This window comes from Rhea americana, unplaced genomic scaffold (assembly GCF_003343005.1).
Source record: "Rhea americana isolate MKP2758 unplaced genomic scaffold, rheAme1 scaffold_6, whole genome shotgun sequence".
NCBI lineage: Eukaryota > Metazoa > Chordata > Aves > Rheiformes > Rheidae > Rhea > Rhea americana.
Window position 1 is genome coordinate 2,547,028 of NW_028186756.1, and position 22,483 is coordinate 2,569,510.

Sequence of the window (22,483 nt, forward strand, 5' to 3'; positions counted from 1 at the left end):
GGGAGCCGGCGGCGGCGGCGCGCCCGCTGCCTCCGCCGTGCGGTCGCCGCGCAGCCCGCTTGACGGCCGGCTTGCAGCGTTGCGGGCCGGTTCCGCGGTGCTTCGCCCGGGCGGAGCGCGGCGTTAGCGGCGAGTTGACCGCTGCCCCCTCGTGTGGCGTGCGGCGTGCGCCGGTAGCCCAGCGCCGTCGGGAGGGGTCCTGCGCCCGGGGGCTGGCTCGCCGCAGGGGCGCTGGGGTCCGCCCGCGGCGCGGGTGTGACGGCTGCGCGGCACCGGCCTCAGGGCGGGCAGCCGCTGGAAGTTGTGCGAGTAGGGTCTTCCCAGTAGGCTGTGTTCGTCTGTCTTTCTTTCTAAAGATTACACGTTCATAGAAAACCCCCTTTTAAACGCTCAGATAGAAAAAAAAAAAMCAACATCTTTTAAAGAGAAGTGTGTATTCTGTCCTCTAAATTTTAGAGTATGTAAATGGTGCGTGTAAATTACAAAATTAAAAAGCACTTATTAAAAACATCTTAAGAAAGAACACGATAAGGCAAGTGACTAGCCTTAAACCGTAAGTAGTCAGCCGCAGAAATAAACGAATGTCTTGTATCGATGGCTTTATGTGCATGAAGCTGCTGAAACGTGTTCAGAGTTGTCTGAAACCAGTGTCGTGTGAGGAAAAGGTGCTGCAAAGGACATCTGTTATTACTCATTTAATGTGGTACCCTAAGTTACAGTCCTTAAAACTGGCAAAATGACACGTTCACCCACACCTCTGCCCGTACTCACACGTGTGCAGAAACATACGAACGTTTTCTTGCTCTGCTCGGGTGGTTTGGGAATAGGTAGGTGTATCCTTTCTTCTTTTCATCAGGATTGGCAATTCCGAGCATTGGCGTTGATTTTAATTGGAGCAGGTAGGAGATTATTTCAATGTGATTCATGAGGTCTAAATGGTACGAATGTAGTTTTTAAATGATCCTAACCTGAAAAAACATTTTTGAAAAACGTAAAATGAATAACGCTGTTTAATTTATCTTTAGTTCAAGGCTTTAGTTATGGAAAAAACAATCCACTCCATTCTCCCTAGGAATAATTTTTGTTCCCATTTTACAGACAGGGAGAACGACTGCCCTTTTTTTGCATTGGTCAGAATGTCTGGCAGAATCTTGCAGGAGCTGTCGTGGGAGCAAAGTTTAAAATATTCTGGAGACTGCAAATAGTAAATTGGCGATGGAGSTATATCTAAAATTTAGGAGTTCCTGATTTCTTGTCTGCTGCTTGCTCACCTACATTCTGTCATCTGTCACTTACATTTCTTGGTCCAGCAAAATCGAGTTACCTTCAACGTTGCGTGATGGTAAAAAGCATCAAGTCAGAGTTCAAAAGCACTGGCCACGTCTTGCTAATACATCGCTTTCTACCTAGGTGCTACAGTGTAGTAGGTTCTTTGACAGTAGACTTAGTGCTAGATAAAGCTGAAAATACGTCGTGGTCCTGTTGTTCTGTTACCTCACTTCAACAGACACCCAGGCATCTTAAGAACTGCTGCGATATGATCTAGAGAAATACATATTTGTGGGTTTTTTCTCTGAATGTAACTAGGATTTCTAATGAGACTCTTTCTTTCCTAAACTGGTTTTGGTAAAATGTTGAGGATACCTGACAAGTCAAGTCCACGGAAACTTACTAAACTCACAGTATACTAGTTACAGCACAGAAAAAGCCAGAGCTGTTTTCTCAGTATTCTACTGTTTTTCAGAGCATAAATATTTTGTTACAAAGCTGCTACTTTGTGTATCTTCAGCATATTTAGTATATTACTGAAAGAAAGTATTCCTTGCTTTCGTTTTTATTGTAGTGGCTGTTTTTATTTTAATTTCTCTATTAAAAAATAATCACATGTAACTTAATATTTGTCACTTTGGCTGGAGCTGCTCTTTGAGTTTATTGTTGTGGTGTTCTCTACTTTCTAGTGCAGAATTTTCCTCATTTCTGGATTTTAGAAAACAAACAGTGTAGCACTGAAGGGAAAAGATCACTTCTAGCTAAATGGGTTGTGTGTAAATGTGTTGAAATTAAAATGACTGAGTAGAATTAGGCTTAGTACTGGCTTGTTGTTTTGGAAGCTTTCACTCAGCAGCACTGGTTTGCATTAACCCCGGTGAGTAGTTACTGCACCCTTCCAGTTCAGAGCCTCTGTTAAGTAGATACTGCTACTTACTCGAAATGATATGTGTATTTTTCCAGTTTGCCTGTAGGCTCTTGGGGTATTTGGCATTTTGGTTTGTTTGTTTCCCTGAGTGCAGGCAGATGTTTGCCGAGGGCTATGAAAATTCCACAAACTCATTAAAAAAAAAAAAAAAAAAGCAGACAGTTGAATTTTCAAAGTGTTTTGCTTTGGTATCTGTATTCCTAGTTGATGGGGTGAGAGTTTGTGTGTGTGTGTGTCTTCTGTTTCTGTTTGTGTGAACTGAAATAATTGGCAAAATTCAGTACATTTTTTAGGTTTAAAAAGTAAGATTTCATTAATGATTTTTTTWAAAAAAAAAGTGATGTAAGTAAACTGTCTCTTCTCTAACTTGGTTTTAGGATTGTAGCTAGATGAACAGTTCTAGAGCACTATTTTGAATGCCGTTTTCATGAAGTCACTTTTGCAACATTTTCTACTCTAAGTGGTAATTAGTTTATGCATAATTCTGTTCCTAGACTGCTAGGTGAAGTTAATTTGTAATGCAGAGGAGTACTCATTCCTGTCAAAGCAACTTTTAAAGAAACAACTGCTAAAACAAGTCATCCCTTGGGACTTTGGTGGTCCTTAAGTGAGTATTGACTGCAGTGTGTCTGTGTGGTGTATTTACCAGATCTACCAAGAGCTGTGGGTTGGCTCGCATTAACCATAGAAACTTGTTGAGAAGAGAACAGTTTAAGAGTAATGGTTCTTCAGCGTCRTATGTGAGCATAACTGCATTGACGTCAATATATCAAGTAGTATATCAACAGCTTGACCGCTCCGTTTAATGATACCGCTTAGTTGCAATATCTTTTTAACTTTAACTTTTCTTCCAAAAAATTAGGGTATCAGTTTTTGTAACCTCAAGTTTTTGTTTCCCTAGTAGAAGAACTCCAGATCTTGACAAGTTTCGCTCTCGTTTCCATGGTAACAGATGGTGGGCTGTTGTGCTTGACAGAATCTGAGCCAGGGAGGTCATTGACTGTCCTTTGCCATATTTCAGTCTACCAGAACTCTGTTTCTATGGAAACTGATTCCAAAAGGTTGTAGCAGCCAGCAGCAGAGTGGGGAGTCTCATGGGGCTTTCAGGTGTTGGCTGGAGGAGTGAGACTTGAAACAGGTAAAGGTGGACTGACTTTGTGCCTTTCTGAGGACTAGCTTACTGGGTCTCTTACTTTATTTTTGTGGAGTAAGAAATGCATTAGGGTTGCAAGGACTCCTTAGAAGCAACACAGATAGCTCTTCTAAGAAAAGGAAGTAAACTACTTTCTCATTAATCTGCATTTTAATTCTAGAACATACTTCTCTTTCAGTTTTTTGAGTTTCTCATGATTTTTCTGGTTTATCTGTGTAGCCTCTTTTGCTTTGGAGTTTGGTTTCTTATGCAAGGCATTAGCCCACTGCTGGACCGGGGAGACATCTCTGCACTGGGAAGGAAAGAAACCCAGAGGCAGTACTCATTCTAGGCTTCCTGCTGGTTCGTACACAAGTCTTTCTGCTCATTCCTATAGTCATCTCCAGCAGGAATATCTGTTACTTCTCAAATATGACTTTCCTCTTTCAAATTCCATCTTCCACGCTTGCACACCACCGACCCCAGAGCCTTCCCCACCTTCTGAAGCCCACAGTGCTTTGCCAGAGACAGGCACTTTATATCACCTCTTTATCACCAGTTCTTTCTTGCTCTCTGCTACTACTACTATGTACTTCTGACTTCTTTGTCCACCATACTTGCTGGACAGTCTGTCCTGTTCCTTTCTGGATTCTGTTTTTTCCCGTTTCTGCAGAGCTGTTATCCCTTCCTGCTCTGAACACTTGTTTTCCTCTCAAGTTTCAGCAGAATTTGGATTTCTTGTATCTCAGGAACACTTTCATAGCCCTGGTTCTTTCATAACCATTCTATACTCCTTTTATACCGTAATGGCTAAATGTCCTTCACCTTCTGTGCACCTATGTTATAGATGTACCTGTAACCTTACTCTAATTTCTTTTCTTTTTCCTCAATTTCTTCCTCAGCTCTTGCCATAGAGCTCCCAATTCATCTGAAATGTCATTAACTCCTTTGCAGASCTCTGTATCATCTTGTCAAGCCCTGCTATTCTTTGTGGAAATCCAGTAAACTGAAATCCACACTGCTCTGCTTTTAGATATTTTCTTCACAACTTTGATCTTGCCTCTTGTAGTCTCTCCCGAGGGTAAGCACTTCTCCACCATCTTTCTTCTCTATGTTTTTATCCAGGTCTGAATAGGGGAAGAAAATACTACCTTCATTGCATGTTACGCTGAGAAAAYGCCACGTACAAGGCTCTCTAACGTTAGGTTTGTGTCGGATTGAGAAGCCTATGTGATTTTGCTTGCTTTAGTTTCTTTTCTTTGTGTTCTTTCTGTGAGGTCTGCTGCTGCTACAAGCARCTTGTATCCTGCCTCTATAAAATACAGATCCCTCTCTTTTGATGTGGAGCCTGTGCAGTGCCCTTGACTAGTGAAGAGCATTCAAATGCATATCGTAGTACAAATTTCAGTAACAATAACGTACTGCTAGCTAATTGCTCTTAAGTGCCATTGACCTGTCTGTAGGTACAGTGACTGGTAGAGCATCCTTTCTGATGCACTTTCTTCTACTTTTAATATAGTTAGGCAATTAATTTCAAAAGAAAAAGCATATAGCCAAAAATTTTCACCAGGACCTTTCCTAGTCTAGRACAAGGTGAACTTCTACAGTATATAGGCTAGCTGCATTTACATGCAGTGGCCCTTTCCCTTGTACAAAATTGAATTTTCGTCATTAGTGAAGTTTTTAGGTTAATGGGAATTTTAGGATACAGGACGTGCAAAATTTATGTATTATCATAAAAGATGCCTCTTGCATTTGTCCAGCTAATTTAGTTGTCCCCTAAAGGTGGTGGTCATCTGCGTTATGTATTTTCATACGTTTGTTAAAACATAACTAACCTCTATTGCAATGTTGTTACATTATAATAATGTTTGGGTCTTATCTCGTTAGCTTTACCGTGGATTTCCATAAATTCCATACATCTCAATAAATTAGAGCTGCTATGGTCTAAGTGGACTTAGAGTTTGAGAGTAAATCTAAATAGTAAGCATTACTTAAGTTGTTTAAAAGAAAAAAAAAAGCAGAAAATGCGGCATGAGAAGACAAGTATGTGAATTTTACTTTTAGCACTGTTTGTTGATTAAACCTTCCAGTACTGTTTTGAGAATTAATGTTTGGTGGCACTTATCAAATAAAACATTAATAGAGAGGAAACAGGCCTAAATTGTATAAATGTAAACAGGAATACTCCTACTGAATATCAAGGAATACTCCTACTGAATATCAGTGAATTCATACCAAATGCTTCAGCAGAGGAGTTGGTCATGTCATATTTCCCTAACAAAAGATTGGCGCAGGGAGTGAGAGGGAGGGGATAAAATATCTTTAATCTATACTTTTGCAGATGTAGACTGGTAGCCATCATTTGTATGACACGGTCTGCTATTTTATTAGGTAACTGAAGCAGATGCTTGCTTCTGCAGACATACTACTGGAAGGAAGAATTAATAATCACATTTTCAACTATAATTTAATGGTGCAACCTTCTAATGTTTCATTAAACACACCTTATTTAAAGTTATGTTGTCTTGCTTTAGAATTACTAAAGTGGCTGCTTGGATTAAGAGACTTTAAGTCTATAAAGCRCAATAATTTTACTTATGGTCAGCAGTTTTACCAATCACCATAAAATATATCTGTTGTTTTAATTTCAACCGACTAAGTTGATGAATAGTCAATAGTAAGAAGAAATTGCCTTTTAATGTTGCTCATATTCAGTTTGTAATATTTTTGTAGCTGATTATGAGTTACAAAATTGAATTTTGGAATCACAAAGCTGTATTGAACTGCTCTGAGCAATTCATACTAAGCTTTTTAGAGTACCAACCATAGGCCATGAGAAATTGTTTTATATGTTGATGTTACTATTCCCAAATGCAAATCTGTAAAGTATGTGAAAGATTACCATAAATTACTGTACTGCTATTTTGAGACTTCATTTAGATAATATATCAACAAGGTCAGGGCTATTAGCAATTGGTTTATGTTGTTTTTTTCCTTTGATAGTTTGTTTATTTATTTTATTCTAAGCATGGAAAACATAGGGTGTTTTAGGATTGTCATTTGAGATAAGTCTCGCTTGATTTCTACTTTTATTAAAAACAAGCAAACAGTGTGTTTAACTTCAGGTTATAGAAATAACCCTTCAGTCCATATGGTAAAACAAGGGAAAGAGGCCCTGGTTTCTCTGCATTTTTTTCCTTGTGCTTTTTTTACTGATGTCTTTTCTCTGCAATGCATATATGGTTGTCCTTGAAGACTTGCAGTATGGGGAGAGACAGATCTTGTATCCTATGTCCAATGTTATCTTTTTGTCTTAGAATTGGGAATAGAACTAAAGCCAGAAATGTCTTGAAATTTATTTTATGAGTAAATAAAGAAAAAAAAATGGGACAGAGAACCATTAAATTTGATGATATAAAATGAAAAACTAGAAAAGCTTCTGAACTATAAGGTTTTTAAGTTGTTTCTAAAAGARTAAACTTTGTTTTGATGTGAATAAGAGTGAAATAACTTGCCGAGTGCTGACAAAATCTGCAGRTAGTTCTTTACTGACAGCAAACTGCCTAATTTAGTGATAAAACTATTCAGCTAAAATATTGTCCAGTTCAAAGACTTTCAGGCCTACCTATTCCACACTAGAATAGAATACCGCTTTAAAATATATGTATTTTATTCCGTAGCATAAGATGTATTTACTATCTTTAGATGTGGTAACTGTGAGCGTACAACTAAGGTATGAATCTTTTGCAACGGTAGCAAGCTACGGGTTGTAATTCGGCATCACAACAGTTACCTTCAAATGTCGCTAAGCTTCTTGCAGCCTAAATGACTAAAGTCAATCACAGGAGACTTAGTAAGTGGATATATCAAAAACTTGAATTTTAAAAAACAATTTTGTTGTTATTGCTCACTATGCTTGGGAATCACATTGAAGCTAAGACTTGGGGRGGAGCCTTGGTTAAGGAGAAGTGGCATATCCTGCAAACTTTCTGAGATTTTGTTGTGAAAGGTTACTCAGAATCCTGGGTGGGCATGTGCGAAAGGGGTGGTGGTGGTCCCTTAAGAAGGTTGATTTGCTTTTATGATACACTGACACGGAAAAAGATTTAGGAGGTTTTCCAGTCTGTCATTATCTGTGGTTTTTAGGTTGAATATGATGCTAGTTCACAACTGACAATAAAATGGAGCTTTCTGGAGAGCAGAAAAGTTTCGATTGTGTCTTCAGTCCAGGTGGTAAGGGCCCGGCTGCCGGTCGGGGACTCCGCAGCGACCGCGTGGCGCCAAGTTACCGGTTTCTGGGGATCCTGCGCAGACCAGCCCTAGCTCGAGTTCCTCTGCAGCCTCGTCGCCTGTAAGTGCTACTCACAAAGAGCAGGAGCTTCATTTTAGCAGGTAGATATTTTGAATRGTTGAGCATCTCCCGGAAACCCTCAGAAGCATGTTATTCAGACTGTATTAAAATCAGGTAGAGATTGGTGTGGCTCCCGATTTAGCCAGCTGCTTTTTATTCCTTGGGTGAGGGTACAGCATAGTARTATTTGGCTGAGCTTCTACCTATGTATACAGTTATTCCGTAAAGTAACTGTAGTGGGTTTTAGTAACTGATGTTGTCTGAAGCCTGCCTTCCTTGAATCCTACCATCTTTCTACTTCCCAGGAGTGAAACAATTACCTGAGAAGGAGGCGCAAACGCACAAAGTGCAAAGCGGGTCTCCCTGAACAAAGTAAGAGGGAAATTATGTTAAATAGTACTCCACTGGAAGGARGATAAGATTTTCTTGCTACTTAAGTAAAAAGGAGAGGCTTTTTGTAATGAAGATACCAGCTATGTTCTGTTCTTGATGCCTAAGTCTGTTCTTGAGAGTTTCCCACTGCGTTTCGTGATGAGGAGAGTATACTTCAACTAGCAGATTTCCATCATCAGTCATCTCTGCCTGTGGTTGAAACTGTGTGAATATCGGTTCATTTAAAAAATAAATAAAACCCACACTTACTGGTAGGCCTAGGAAATCAGTTTGTGCAGATAAAGCTAATATCTGCCATCACCAGCTAACTTTAGATTTTTTTTTTGATGTTCAGGGGTTTGTTTCTTTAAATGCATTTGCCTGAAAGCCAAACTTAAAAACTGATTTTGATCCAGCTTAAAGTTTGATATAAGGTATTTCATTAGTATGTTTTAGATTCTTACAAATATTCAAATAGCTAAAATTTCGATATGTCTAATCAAGAAGGCAAGGTGAACCTTTTCTGCATTATTTATATATAATCTCTGTGTATAAATTATGGCTGCAGTTAACATTATATAACACAGTAATATCACTCATATTTATACTTGCCCAAGGAAGTAATTTAGATGCTTCTCTGCTTTTTCAAATAGCCAGTTGGTGTTACCTTTTTAGTTAATTCACTACATTAAATGCCATTGGTTATGCCTTGATGTACCTTTAGCAGATGTAAAAACCTGTCTGAGCAACAAAAAAGCACCAGAAATGAAATGTTAGTGGAAATTGAAATATTAGTATCATGGATACAAGGTTAATTAAATGTCAGGAAAAAATACCATCCAAAGGATGAAAATGCTTACTGCTTTATTGTAACTTCTGTGTTGAGTGTAATTTCAAGGTATTTTAAAAGCTGAAATGRGTTCTAAAATGTTAGGGAAAATGCATCCAAAAAAGCACAGTTCATGACTATTAGTTTTATGCACGAACAGGAAAATGTAACACACTTTCTTGAATAATAATCAAACAAGTCATATAAACTAATCTCCATAGAAAGTCTCTAGGGAAAATAAGACAGACAATTGTGTGAAGAGCATTATGTCATGCAAGGAGATAAGACATTTTGCTTCTTCCCATTGCTGAATACTCTCTATTTACTTACATGAAGTAAGTTTTAGTGCTGCTTTCCCTTATTTTCTTGAGCCCCAGAAATTTGGATGCACCTGCCCCTTTGCGCAGAGCGGAAGCATTAGTTGAGTGCAGTTGTCATTATTTCTCAGTAGATTACTAATATTTTCAAAGTTTCTCCATTAAAGCTCCAGTTAGATGAAAAGCAGGAAACTGGTATTGCCAGAAGGATTTTACTCATCACTAGCACTAAAACCTTTTCTGTTTTGTGGCTTTATCTTGAAGCTTCTGTATTAGACTGAATTTATTTCTGTGTTTGTGTGAGAAGAAGCAAAATCAGAAATGAGTATGATGATTAGATTGAGCAGCTGGGACCGAGGTTAGGGGTTATGTTGGAAAACAGGTATGTAGAGGACTGATGTTTTTTTCTCTGTTTGGAATAGGGAACTTGCATCTTGTATTTTTGAATTCTCTTGACTGGATATTGAATGGATCAGCTCCTGAAATCTCATTATATTTTAGCCAGGTAATACTTGGTATTTCTAACCAATTAACTGTACTTAGAAATGTTGACATGTGAAAACTGATATTACTGGCCTCCTTGATATGCATATGCACATATACTGTTAYGCTAAACTTATGCCATATGCTTGTATTGGTGAAAATTGTCAAGGTTGCGACCAAAACACTTTAAAAACGTTTTATTTTATATTGCAATTCTCAGATCAACACTAGGAGCTAGACCTGTATGCTGATTTTTAAGATTTGGCTTAAGTTTGCAGTGACCTGAACTTTTTACAGTCTTACAATTGTATTGCCATTTATTATTACTTATTACTATAGTGCCATAAATCATCAAGCCCATAAAAATGTGGTCTTTGAAGTATTAGTCATTCCAGTCCTATTCGTAATGAGTAATCGCTGACATTTCAGTAAACATCATCATGCTAGGTGYTAAATGCACTGTCTTTATTGTTCTCAGATGGAGACAAGTTACCTTTTCACATTTAAAAGAAATTACTCAAGGTCAAATAGAGGAATGGTACAAGAGAAATGTGTATTGCCCACTCCTCCTCCACATGTACTTTTGTCTGTGGATATATAGAGGACATTGAATCTCTCTAGTTCAGACCTATTCTTAAAGAAAAAAAAAGAATAAGTGTTTGCAAGCTTTTATTTCATCGTAACAGTTTCATCATCTGTATGCAAGATAGATACAGGATGAACTACTGTCTTGGGATAATGACCAAGAATACAGCTGTGTCAGCCACCAGAGATGCCTAGCACCTCTATTACAGCTTAGATTTTTGAACCTTATCAATTCAGATCGTACAGCAATCACTTCTGCAACCAGTTCTGCATAAGTAATGGAGCATTAATGGGTAGCAGTGACAAAGTGATAACGTTACAAAGTATAAACAGCTCCGGTACAATAAGAAGGTGGACTTCGCATCAGAACATGAGGATCAGCAGCAAATCAAAACCATGAGTCTTAATTTTTTAGTAATATTTTTACCTTATTGATTGGAAATGCAGTGTAAATAAGAGTCGCACATTTTAGGTTAACAGATTTTTTTTTCTTTTTGCTCATCTTGCTGATCAATGGCCCAATTTAGAAATAATAAAATATATCTCTGACATCTGTTTAAAATAGATTGCTTAAATAGTGTGTATTCAGCTTTTTTGTTTTGCTTTGCCTTTTTTAACAGTAGGGATTACCGCACACCTAWGGGATAAGTGTAGAGCTGTAGATTAAATCACAAATGTAATGTAAATGCATCAAAACATTCTGCAAGCGTAAGCACCGTATCAGTTAAAAATACTGCATTAGAAGAATACTTGTGAGTATAAGCCAGATCCTTAATAAAGCTATTGAGAACTTGATCATTTGCGCAGACAGGCACAGTTTGGGTACCATTAGTGATTGTTTTATTTCCAAATAAATGGAATATTGAACTGTCTAGGGTTTTTATTATTACCGTATGTCCATTTCTGTTATGTGAAACTGAAGACTGTCCCTGTCTGGATGAGTTTAAGGGGGAAAGGGTTTACGCCTAGAACAAACTATATACCTCAAAAAGTAACCAAAACCAGCTACATCCTCAGAGAAAAACTTCAACAAAATTGTATTCCTCTTCTGCAAGTGATAATACATTGTGAAGGATCTACTTTGGCCTCTGGTCATAAGAGTTTATAAGCTAATTTAAATAACAAAGGAAATAACAKATGGGGTTGGAGAAGTGACAATCATGGAATGCAAAACATAGGAAAATGCTCTTTCAGCATTTCTGTTTGGTGTCTATTATCAGACAGCATTATCTGTTTCCTAGTCTGTTAGTATGATGCCAGAGAAAAGCAGCCACTGTGCATCAGTTTAAGATCTGGGGAGAAAGGTAAATTGAGAAATAAAATAGAAGGGAAGGAAACTAGAAGGAAACTGCTAAACTGAGGGTGCTGAAGGTGATAACGTAGCATTTGAAAACATTGTCGAAGGAACAGAGGAGGTGGCGTAGAGTGGGAAGACAGCCGCGTGTTTGGAGCGGTAGAGAAGGATGGAGTCTTTGCTGCTGTGTTCCGCATAGGCTGCAGCGGGCGGACACAGGCTGCCTGTTTCTGGATGTCACTTGATCGCAGAGTGCTTTTGGCAGGTCAGAACAATTCCAGATTTGCCTTGACTGATGTAATCAAACACTGAACCGCTTGTTTAAATATTTGTAGTGACACAAGCATGCTCTTCCACTAGCTCTGAGCTTGCTTTAGATCAGAGTGATCTTCCATAATTAACTTTTTGCGCATTTTATGTTTATGTGAAAGCTCATGGGAAGATTCATGGCAACGGGGTCATTGACAACCATAAATCTGACAGTTTTTTTGGAACTAATGTTGGATTGTAACATCCAGTGATAGATCAGCTGTGAATTGCGCCAGTTTGAAGTTGTGCTTGTCTTTTTTTCCTTGCCTAGGTAGTTTCACTTTGTCTTGGATTTTTTTGCTTGTATTCAGGTGTTGTTAATCCTTTTAGTTTTTAAATAACTTGCTCTGCTCTGAGGAATGTTAGGAACCTTTAGGACAAGGGGGGGAAGTGAAAGGTTTTCTTTTTTTTTCGTTCACTGGAACATTTGAACATCTTTAGTGTGTGCATGTGTGTGTCTGTATGTATTTTAGCAAAGGGCTGTTAATAAATTCAGACCTGATAGGTAGCTGGAAGGCATTGGGGAAACATATTCAGCTTTCCACCAGAAAAGGAAGCCATCGCCTAGTGTTGAAAAGCAGGGGCTGTGATGGCTGACCTGTACATCCTGTGGTCCAAGTTGTCTTCTGTAATTCAAGGTGTGCTATTCCTGAGTCTCTTTGCAAGTGGTGTGCTCTGTTAGAGCGAAAACTGTAAAGGTACGTTGCACACCTTATCCGTCTTAAATGTGGCTCTGACTCATGGATTTCTAAGTGAGCTGGGATTTCTAAGGAGAAAACTGCATTTTGGGATGTGAGGGATTTCTGTTTGTTTTAAATGAGAATRTGACCTGTTCAAGAGTGTTCCTTTGAAAAGTACGGGAGAGCCCAAAGGAGGGCAATAAACTCATTATCAGCTTTTCGATTCTAGATCTGCATTGTTATTTGGAGTTGTTATAACTGAATGATAGTAGTTCCCAGGAAAAAAGGTTGATGAGAATCTTGAGTGGTATGAGTTTGAAATAAATTAGAACTGGAAAAGAAGGTTTTTTAAAATAGATTACTAGAGTGTGGCTATATCTCTGTCTATTATAAACTGATATCCTGTAAAACATTTAAATATTCATTTTCTATGCTGAGGATGGATGTGCTCAATTGAAGATTGTATCATACCCTGAATTTGCAGGCAACTCTCTTCATTGTAATTAAGAAATAAACCTCAAAGTTTGTCTCTGGATTCTTCTCTGATGCCTTGCCTGGGGGTCAGAACTGTGTTCTTGAATCCTGTTTTCTACAGATCATGGCACTGAAAGACTTAAATAGTATCATTCCTATTAACATAAAAGTTGTTTGCTTGCATTTGCATGATGTTCCCCTCCAAAGCTGAAAAATTTAGCATTCCAGCACAAAAGGGCTGTTGGATTAGAAGACTGTTAATAGATCAGAAGATGGCTGTATGTGCCATGAAGAGGATTATGACTGTAGGAAGTTGAATCAAAATTGCTTTAGGACATAATTGTATAGTATGCAAACTTTTAAAAGGTTATTTCCACAAACTCTTAACAAAACTTGTCTTTTGTTATGGTTTCAGCTCCTAGGGATAAAAACTTAAGTATGGTATCTGCTTTGTCTGCAGAACAGGAGCTCTTCTCCTAATCATTATCCTGGGAGCTGAACATCCTGCTCCATTTGAGTAAAAATGCATGGTTCATTACTGAGGGGAAAACAGAACTGTCTCTACCAAAGTGATTTAAATAGAGCTCTCTTACACAATACTTAGTACAGACTGTGGCCATTTAGAAGAATGACTGCTTTAGCTCTTTTAAATGTTTTAATGGAGATCTCGGTGGTCGCCGTATCAAAAAAAAAAAAAAAAAAAAAAAGGCCGGAAAGGATATTATTTCAGAGATGTTATGTTTCTGAGGAGCATAAAGCTAAAATGGGATCGTACATGAGCTGCATAGGCCTAAGGGATAATGATAACAGAATAAGTAGGAATAAAGATCAGTTATTTCCTGCTTGCAGAAATTAAAACTCTTCTGGTTTGAGGAATACGTAGATGACATTTCTTGAAGTGCAATTATTTGTGCCCAGTTTCTGAGCATTCCCAGCCTGTGTCCAAACTCACTTTTACCTCTTTGGTACTGTGGCTTTAAAAAAAGGAAAAAATTCWTATTTCTGCTACTTTCTTTCACAAGTGCATGACAGATCTTGTTGCTGGAGGAGCGGAGCGTTGCCCTCTGGTAGTGCAGGATCACTGGCTTCTGGCTTTCTTCTCTTTCCTCTTGGTTGCCTATTTCTTTTCTCCTGTCAAGGACTTCCCTCCCCTCGTGTGACCTTTAGTGCTGACTGGGAAGGTCCCTTAAGTCATCTTCTGTGAATAGCTATCAGAGGTGGGATGAAACAGGTCCAGAGAAGGTCTCTGGGCAGATTTTTCCAGCAGAGGAAGAACGGATTTGGAGGTTGTTGGACTCTAAAGTGTCAGTAAGTGCCTGTTGCATGTTCATACCTAGGCAGCTGTGCACTGTCTGGGTTTTTGTCCTTCTGCGTTTCCAAAGTAACAAAGCTTGTTTAATTGTATACTAGTTTACTTATTTAAAGCTATACTTTGTCTATTACATGGAATCAAAGTAATTCTTTCCCTTTTAAATGTACATTATCTTTCTGTTTTTAAAAGCAATAAAAGTAACGTGCTTTTGGGGCAGCTCATCAACTGTTGCAAGGATACTCAGAAAGAAGTAAGAATTGTTTTCAGAACTAGAGAGTTGCATTGTCAAATATGCATCCACTTCTGCATTTTTTTTTTAGTTATGTGAATAAAAGACTAAAGAATATTCCTTTAATTCTTTCTCCTGCCATTTCCTGAACAGCTCTAGAGACCTGGAAGAMGTATATTGTGCAAGTTTGTAATAGACCAGATAACTTAAAGCTTCTAATGTTCTGCTTTCTTGTCTCGCCTCTTTTTTTCCTGCCTTCTTTGCTTCTCCAGATGTCTGTAAGGCTGAGTAGTGGTATTAGAACCAGAAGATGCTTTGAACTCTTAGCCTAAGTACTTTGCTACAGGCATTCATATTTAACAGTTTTAGATGGGTAGGGAGATAAATTTAGGCTGAGGTATCAGATATGTCTTCCAGATCAAACAAGTGTATGATCTGGTTCAGTATACTCTTTCCTGACTACATCATCTGACTGGAACTCATGAACGAGAAAGGTCTAGAAAGCGTATGCTCTGCAGAAATGCTCTTAGCAATGCCCAGGGTAGTATCAAGGTGTGTGTGCTTGATTGGTAACTTTTTTTTTTGATTAGCCACTTTTCAGTTGACTGCAGAGACAATAAGCAGTGGCAGCTCTACTACAACTGAATATAATATGCAAGTCCTGCTGTTAATAAAGCTATTTAAATGATAAATCTAAGGATAGATACTATGAACCAAAAAAAAAAAAATCTAGAGATGACTACTTTTTAATGAATCATATTTGAGATTATATAATGTCAAATTGAATTCTGGAGAGCATAGAATTGCATGGAATTTTATCTTATTTCACTGAAATTAATTAAAAGCAGTTCATTCTTCCTTTGCAACTGTTGAGTAAACAAAAGAATTTCAATGGAAGTCAGATAAAATTGTTTCCATAGTAAAAGGTTCTATGCCATTTGTAGACTGAATGACGGGAACTTAGCAATGAGTGGTTCTGAATATTAAAAAATAGAGACTGGGAATTTGGTTGCTACACTACAATTTCATCTTTTCTTCAAGTTGCCTGGCAGAACTGGGGATGTAACTTGTAATGATAAGGTGATTGACTGGGATTTAAAGCTCCCTTTTCTAAAGGAGTTTTGAGGGTAAGGCTTATCTGCATAGGCCTTGAGGCAATGGACTTTCAACCTTTTATTCTTACCTGTCTGTGTGAAAATGTCAATATATCTTTTTTTCAGATTCAGATAAGAGGAAAAAACAAGTATTTCACAGCCTTCAGCCACAAGGTAGTAACTTGTCTGGAAGGCATATGAAGGAAATATCCATAATTCTTCAGGCCTTAGTCCTACATTTGGTTTTGCTACATGATGTGCAAAATACTGCATTTCGTAGATCTCGTATCAGGATAAATTTTAAAAAATAGACTTTTCTCAAAGTACACAAATAAAAGCCTGCCTTTTTGTGTGTTTTGATGGTCACTGGCATTCTTGAGCACCTAATATGTTACATAACATGCAGAAAATACTTATATGTGTGCCAAAATTTAAGTGTGGTATCTACTTTAGCAGAGGARGTACTCAGCAGGAAGTGTTGGAAACATACCTGTATCATCAGCTGCAGATTGCTGCACTCCCCACGTGTAGTCTGGACTGTTCTGAAATTGTTYGTGTGATCCAGCCTTTTAAAATCAGATTCCCCTGTTTTGTGCATTTTGGGGGATTCTGAGACTGTAATTCTGGCTGGATTTTCTAAGTTTGCACCAACCTTGGCTCTCTTGTGTCTGTTTGTTTTTAATCCCTTTCTATTAAACTTTAATATCAGCTCTGCCCTAGACGAGCACTTCTTCATGCCGTCGTGCAGCATAGAACGGGATAAGCAGCATACTGGCTTGAAGCCCGACTCAAGCATTACCTCTCCAAAGCCATAGTATTTGGGATTTCAGATTCTAGCCTACAGTGGTGTTGCTGTGCTGTGGTTTGTGAAGCCAATTCAGCTGATACAAGATTTTTTTTTATTATTATTTTTATTGGTGTGGATATATCGTTTTTTTGTGCCTCCCCCCCATCTTTGCTGTACAAATTGTAGGGWTTCTGTAGTAGGAAGCTGGGTGAAATGGAAGGAAAGAGTACATCCCTTCYGTCCTCGTTCACCTCCGTGTCCTTTTTCAGTTTCCCTGTATGAAAATAATCTAGTCCGTAGTCCCTTACGACCCTGTCTTTACAATCCTGAAAGCTTAAACCTTAGCAAAACAGTGTTCTTAATATGGGATTTTATCCTCTTTCTTGCTCTTGCAAGCTGGAAAGRAAACAGTTTTATGCGTATTTTCAATGCAAGTAATATTTTTTTTTCCTGAAGTGGAGAAAGGTTTCATTTACATGGGACTAAATGTGGCTCAGAGGAGAATGTACTTATTAACCTCCTGTTGCCACTTCTATGTTAGAGCTGAAATTTATGAACACAAATGCCAAGCAGTTTTCCTCTCCTGTGCTGAATTTTCTAAATTTGTTAAAATGTTAATAAATAAGTATTTGTATCAGGCAGATTTGGAGGGCAGGGCGGAGGGAGAGCATGAGCTGACTTCTAACTATGGAAATCCTCATACTGAACTGTAAAAGGTATTTTCAGTCTTTATCAGCTTTTAATTTGACATTATGTGAGTGGCAATGACCCACATTCTAATTAGCCTCCTGCTTGCTTGCTCCTGAGCATCATACTATTTTCCATTCTGTTTGAATAATACTACTTTTGTACAAAATTACTGCTGGTTTTTTTTGTTTTTTTTTCGTGGTTTTTTTTAACAATTGGTGCTTGTTGTTCTTTTAGTTTCATAAATTCAGATAAAAGCAAGAGTCACTTTGCAGTTAGCTTCCACTTTTGTCCCAACTTTTCTTTCACTTATGCTGTAAATTTAAGGGGAGTTTAGTGCAGTGTTTCCCTGGGGCAGGTGTTAAGATCCATGCAGCGATTTCAGTTTTCTGTATGCATGTATTTTAGATGTGTGGCTGCTAAGAATTGCACGATAGCACTTGTTGCACAGCTTTTTTATTTTGGTTTTAGTCTTGGAATCATGGAAAATACTTGGATACTCTGGGCCAGATAAAAACAAACCTCTCCATGCATCATCTTTAGATATTGCAAGCAGCTGCTTTTGTTTTGTCACTATTAGGATTTTCTTTCCTTCATGGCACTGGATTACCCATATGGAAAGAGTTCTTATGTATGAATAAAAAACACATGCACACACATTCACACACCCTCACATATATATATATTTAACAGCTATCTGCAATTAATTACTATATGTCAAAGCTGATAAAAAACATATTGGTAGAAAGAAATATTTTACAAACTATTTYGTAACAGTCAGTCCTCCAGCATGACTAGAATATTCACAAATGTCTAAACTAAAGCACAGTACTGTTTCTTACCGTTTGCATCAAACTCCTGAGGCGGGTGCTCCGACCCCTTTCCCACCCCTCTTGCTCGACCTCCATCTCTAATGAAGCACTTGGTGTCTTAGGCAGCATTTAAATACCTTGTGCTTTGCTATCTTTGGGGCTCTCATTTAAGGTGATAAAGTAATGATCGTTGATTATTCAGCTAGTGAATTCCCTTTCCTTTGGTGGGGCGGAGGGAACATCTTTTATGAATGGAAACAAGTGTTTTACTTGCCATAAAATGCTCAGGATTTTGGGGCTCCAGGCTTAATGCTCTGTCTCCGCTTCCTCTCAGTTGGATTCTTGTTTTAGGCTGTCTGCTCATCTCCCTTTTCTAACCCCATCTTGAAAAGCAATGTTGCAGCCCCTGCTTATGCAAAGGAGAGACTTACGACTCGCACTACTCCTCGGTAACTGGTGTGAAGCTCTAGTAATTGCTTCATTTTGCAGATGCCTTGCCACAGAGAGGGCCTTAATTCTTTCTTCCATTGAACCTAAGAATCTGCTTTGTCCAGTGGTTTTGTGCAGTGAAGTTTGTAGTTTGACTGCGGGTGGAAGACCCGCGGAAAGCCTCGAGCACTCTCTGGAAAGGCCTCGGGAAAGGAGAGTGAATTCTGAGCAGTCTGGGATTTACAAGAAACACACTTTTCACTCTTGTGATGAAAAGCCTAGATTATCACAGAATGATTGAGGTTGGAAAGGGACCTCTGGAGAGCATCTGGTCCAACCCCTTGCTCAAGCAGGGAAATTCACATAATATTCACATTACATAAAATCCTGATGTTGTAGCCTTCCCTTTTGTAATTTGGTCGTTAAAATTGAATCTATATAGTCATACAGTATCCAACCAGTTCATGAATGGCCTGGTTTTAGTATAGTATCATAGGAATCAGGAGTGGAGGACGTGTCTTTTCTTGGCTTGTCACCAAGACAGCAGTTTGGGCAATAGAGAGTGTGTTTGAAACTCGCGTCTCTGGAGAGTTTATCAKGTACACCAAATATTCTGGCTCTGCACTGACTCTGTGGTGTACGTGTCTTGGGACTGTATCCCTCTGTAGGATCAATTTTATTTTATTCTGTGTCCTCCTGTAGGACAATTATTAAATTCATATCATAGATGCGGTCAGTCTGTTCCTCAGCTAGTAAATAGTTTCTGCAGGACTTCTTGCTTCCAGGCATATAGGAAGCTAGAATTGCAGGCCTTGTCTATGAAAGTCAGAGCACATTGTAATGAGAATAGCATTTCTTCTTCATTTCACACAGTGCATCGTAGTGTGGCTTGTAACATGAAGCAAGCCGTAATTTCTGCTCAGAAGCTCTGGTCACTGTTAGAGCTGCGGATGGCCAAAGTCTTGTGAAGAATTTTTCTCTCTACCTGCCAGCTGTGGCTGGACTGTGCAAAATAGGCACACTTTTCAGAATACTCGGAAGTGAGTCAGCAGTCCGGTACCATAGATGCTTGAGTGGGACCATCAGAACAGGTCTGAAAAATGGTGAGATACAAGTCAGGATACAGTAGCTACTTAAGAGGTGCTTAGAATCCAAGCGAACTGTTCTGTGAGTTAGTGTCTATCAGAGCCACGGGATCAAAATAGGTAAGGGTGATTCAGTGGCAATTACGTGGGCACAGTGTCAAAGTTTGTTTACTGACCAGCTTTTTGCTTCATGTCACAAGTTTGAACTGTGAAATTCTTTGCCTTTTAGTTGATAATACTTCCTTCATATGTACATATATATATATATATGCATATATACACACACACACACGTATATACACACATGCACACATAAAACAGATGTCTGAAAGCATATTGCAAACATTGATGCTCCCTTGCCATATCCTTTTGAAGCAGGTAGGTACTTTTTCCCCTCTTTGAGGGAGAGACTGCAAATTAGATCCTAAGCTGTCCTAAGCATGACASTGTTATTTGGTGTTCACCCTCTTGTTGGCTCAAGGTTTCGGAAAAGCTGAATAAATGTTAGCTATCTTTTTTTATTTCTTTTTCTCTAAAGACAAAATAAATATGATTTTCTGAAGATCGTGTCCTGCAGTTTCTGCCACAGTTGCTACTGGCAGATCTTCCCTTTAGTGACTGGAGACCCTCTTGTGTTAGATTTTTTTTTTCATTGTAAGAGTACCCTGTAGCTTCTTCCTGTGCTCTTGAGGGTATCCTTGCTCTTTTGATATCTGTTAATTATCTTGGTCCTGACTTGCCAGGTGTGACAGTAGTTGTTACGGATAGTCTGAAACTACGTGCTACAAGCTGGGCAAAGAGAAGAGCTAGGCATGAGAACTTGGTGCCTTTCTCCCAGCGAGAGCACTGGAGTTGTGTTATACCTAGATGAAAATTTGTTGATGAGAATTCTAGACATGTGGTACCTTTGAATAATTTCAACCAAAATTGATCCAGTGAGCTTGATGATCTCAGGGCAGAGATAAGGGAGGAAAGGAAGGGAAGGAATGGATGTACTATGCAAGTCCCATTTACTTGGGTAGGTTAGTATTCTGATTTCATGTCTGATAAGTGTAAAAGGAGAATATGATGACTAATATGAATGGCAAACTGTAAACAACAGACCGTAAATCACAGACAAACCATAAATGCTTATGGGAAAAGTTTAATTAAAATTTGGGTCTTTTATGTGCATTTTTTCTTTATTGCTGGCTAAGCTCTGCAGAGATTGAGCTGTCATCAAATAACAACTAAAGCTAATTCTTCTAGATACTAATAACAATATGTGTATATCACGCTGATGAAGGTGTAAGATCTTCTCAGTCTAGAAATACAGAAGAGAAAAAGGCAGAGGTTTGCTTTTAAGGAATGTCATTTGCACGTAAGACAAAATCAATGAACAATTATACTGTGTGCCTTAATTTCTACACCAGTTTGTGCTTTCAGGTTCTTTTGCGTTTCATGCTCGAGGCACACCAGTGTCTGCACAGATCACTGGGTGTGGGATTTTATTTCTTGACTGGTGCTATCTTTTAGGTAACCCGAAGCAAAGCTCTAGGCTTGTCTGCTTTGGCCATTTTGTCTTTTCATAGGTACTTCCATCTTCTGTTTAGAAAAAATAATTCCCTGCTGAATTTTTAATGAGCCTTATTCAGTGGACTGTTGCTGCCTGTTTGTTCAAGATACTGTAGACACACACACACACACACACACACACACACACACGTATACTGGGAACCTTGAATTAGTTTCTAGATAATCTGTTTCCCCCGACACATGCACACTCACTTATTGTATGTAACTAGTTATTTGGCATATCTACAGTGCCTGACACAATTCTGTTTAGAAATCTGGATCTTCCTTATAAATTGCAGTTTAATTGCTGTTTTTCATCTGTAATTACTGAGGAAACGTGATCTTTATCTTGAATAACTATTCCTGTACATAATAAGCAGATTTTGCCAAGTTCATGTGTACGTTTGAATTTAGTGTAGACATACRCAACCTCTCAGTGTATCAAAATCACACTGCAGTTTCGGGTTAATGAAGGAGTCAAAGAAGTGAGAAGTATTTAGTGCTGTAGCTTGGAGTTGGTAATTAGCTTGACCTGCAGTAAATTTTATGTAATCCTAGTCAATATTCCATTTTACTCTTTCAAATGAAGTGAATTAGGTGTAAAGTGTTTAAAATGAATAAAACCCCATTCTTCTTTGGGAAATGGTTCCTCATTTCTTTCTAGAATATAATGAAGATATCGGCATTAAATAGTTCAAGTTAAAGCGGCGTAGAGTTGAGGGAGCGTAACGGTGCTGCAGCCCTCCGGCCTGTTGCGTTCGTGCTGCGTGCCGGGGCTGTCGCGCCCGCTCCTGCCGGGCCGTGGGACCGGGGCAGGACGCTCCTGTGCCGTAGCCCTCCTTACAGCGCTTTCCCGGGGSTGCCAGCGTGGGCATCCGAAACGCGAGGCTGCCGCTGGTTTGCCGCGCCGCGCGGCCGCGGGAAGCCCTCAYGCTGCCTGTCCTCGGCTGGTGTCGGGTTGTGCGCTGTGCACGGACTACTCATTAACTGAATTTGAAATAAAAAGGTAGGAAACACACTTCGAGAAACATGCCTGCGGATCAGAGGTATGGAGTTATTCCTACATGTGCATGCATAGCCTTAGGGCATCTTGGCTTTTGTATGACTTGCACGGTGCTGTTTAGGTTATAAACGCTGCTATACACACCTGTATGTTAGCCTGTTTGACTTTCTGCTGCAGACTGATGAAAAGATAGTGTCAAGCACTGAATCGTGATTGCACTGAATCACTTTTTCCAGAAGGCTTTTGTTGCATTGAATTCTTGGACTTTTATTTATTTATTTTTGAAGCTGAACTGGCTGCTTCCAGAGCTGATAAGATAAAAATGACTATTATGCCTGGCCCATGTTTCTGGGTAGCCCTTTGCACRTGTCTGATTTGGACGAGCGTTTCTCTGGAGTATTTGAGAGAGAGAAGCTGAATACACCATCGTACGTGGTCGCTGTTGGAACAGCTAGGTGGCAATGT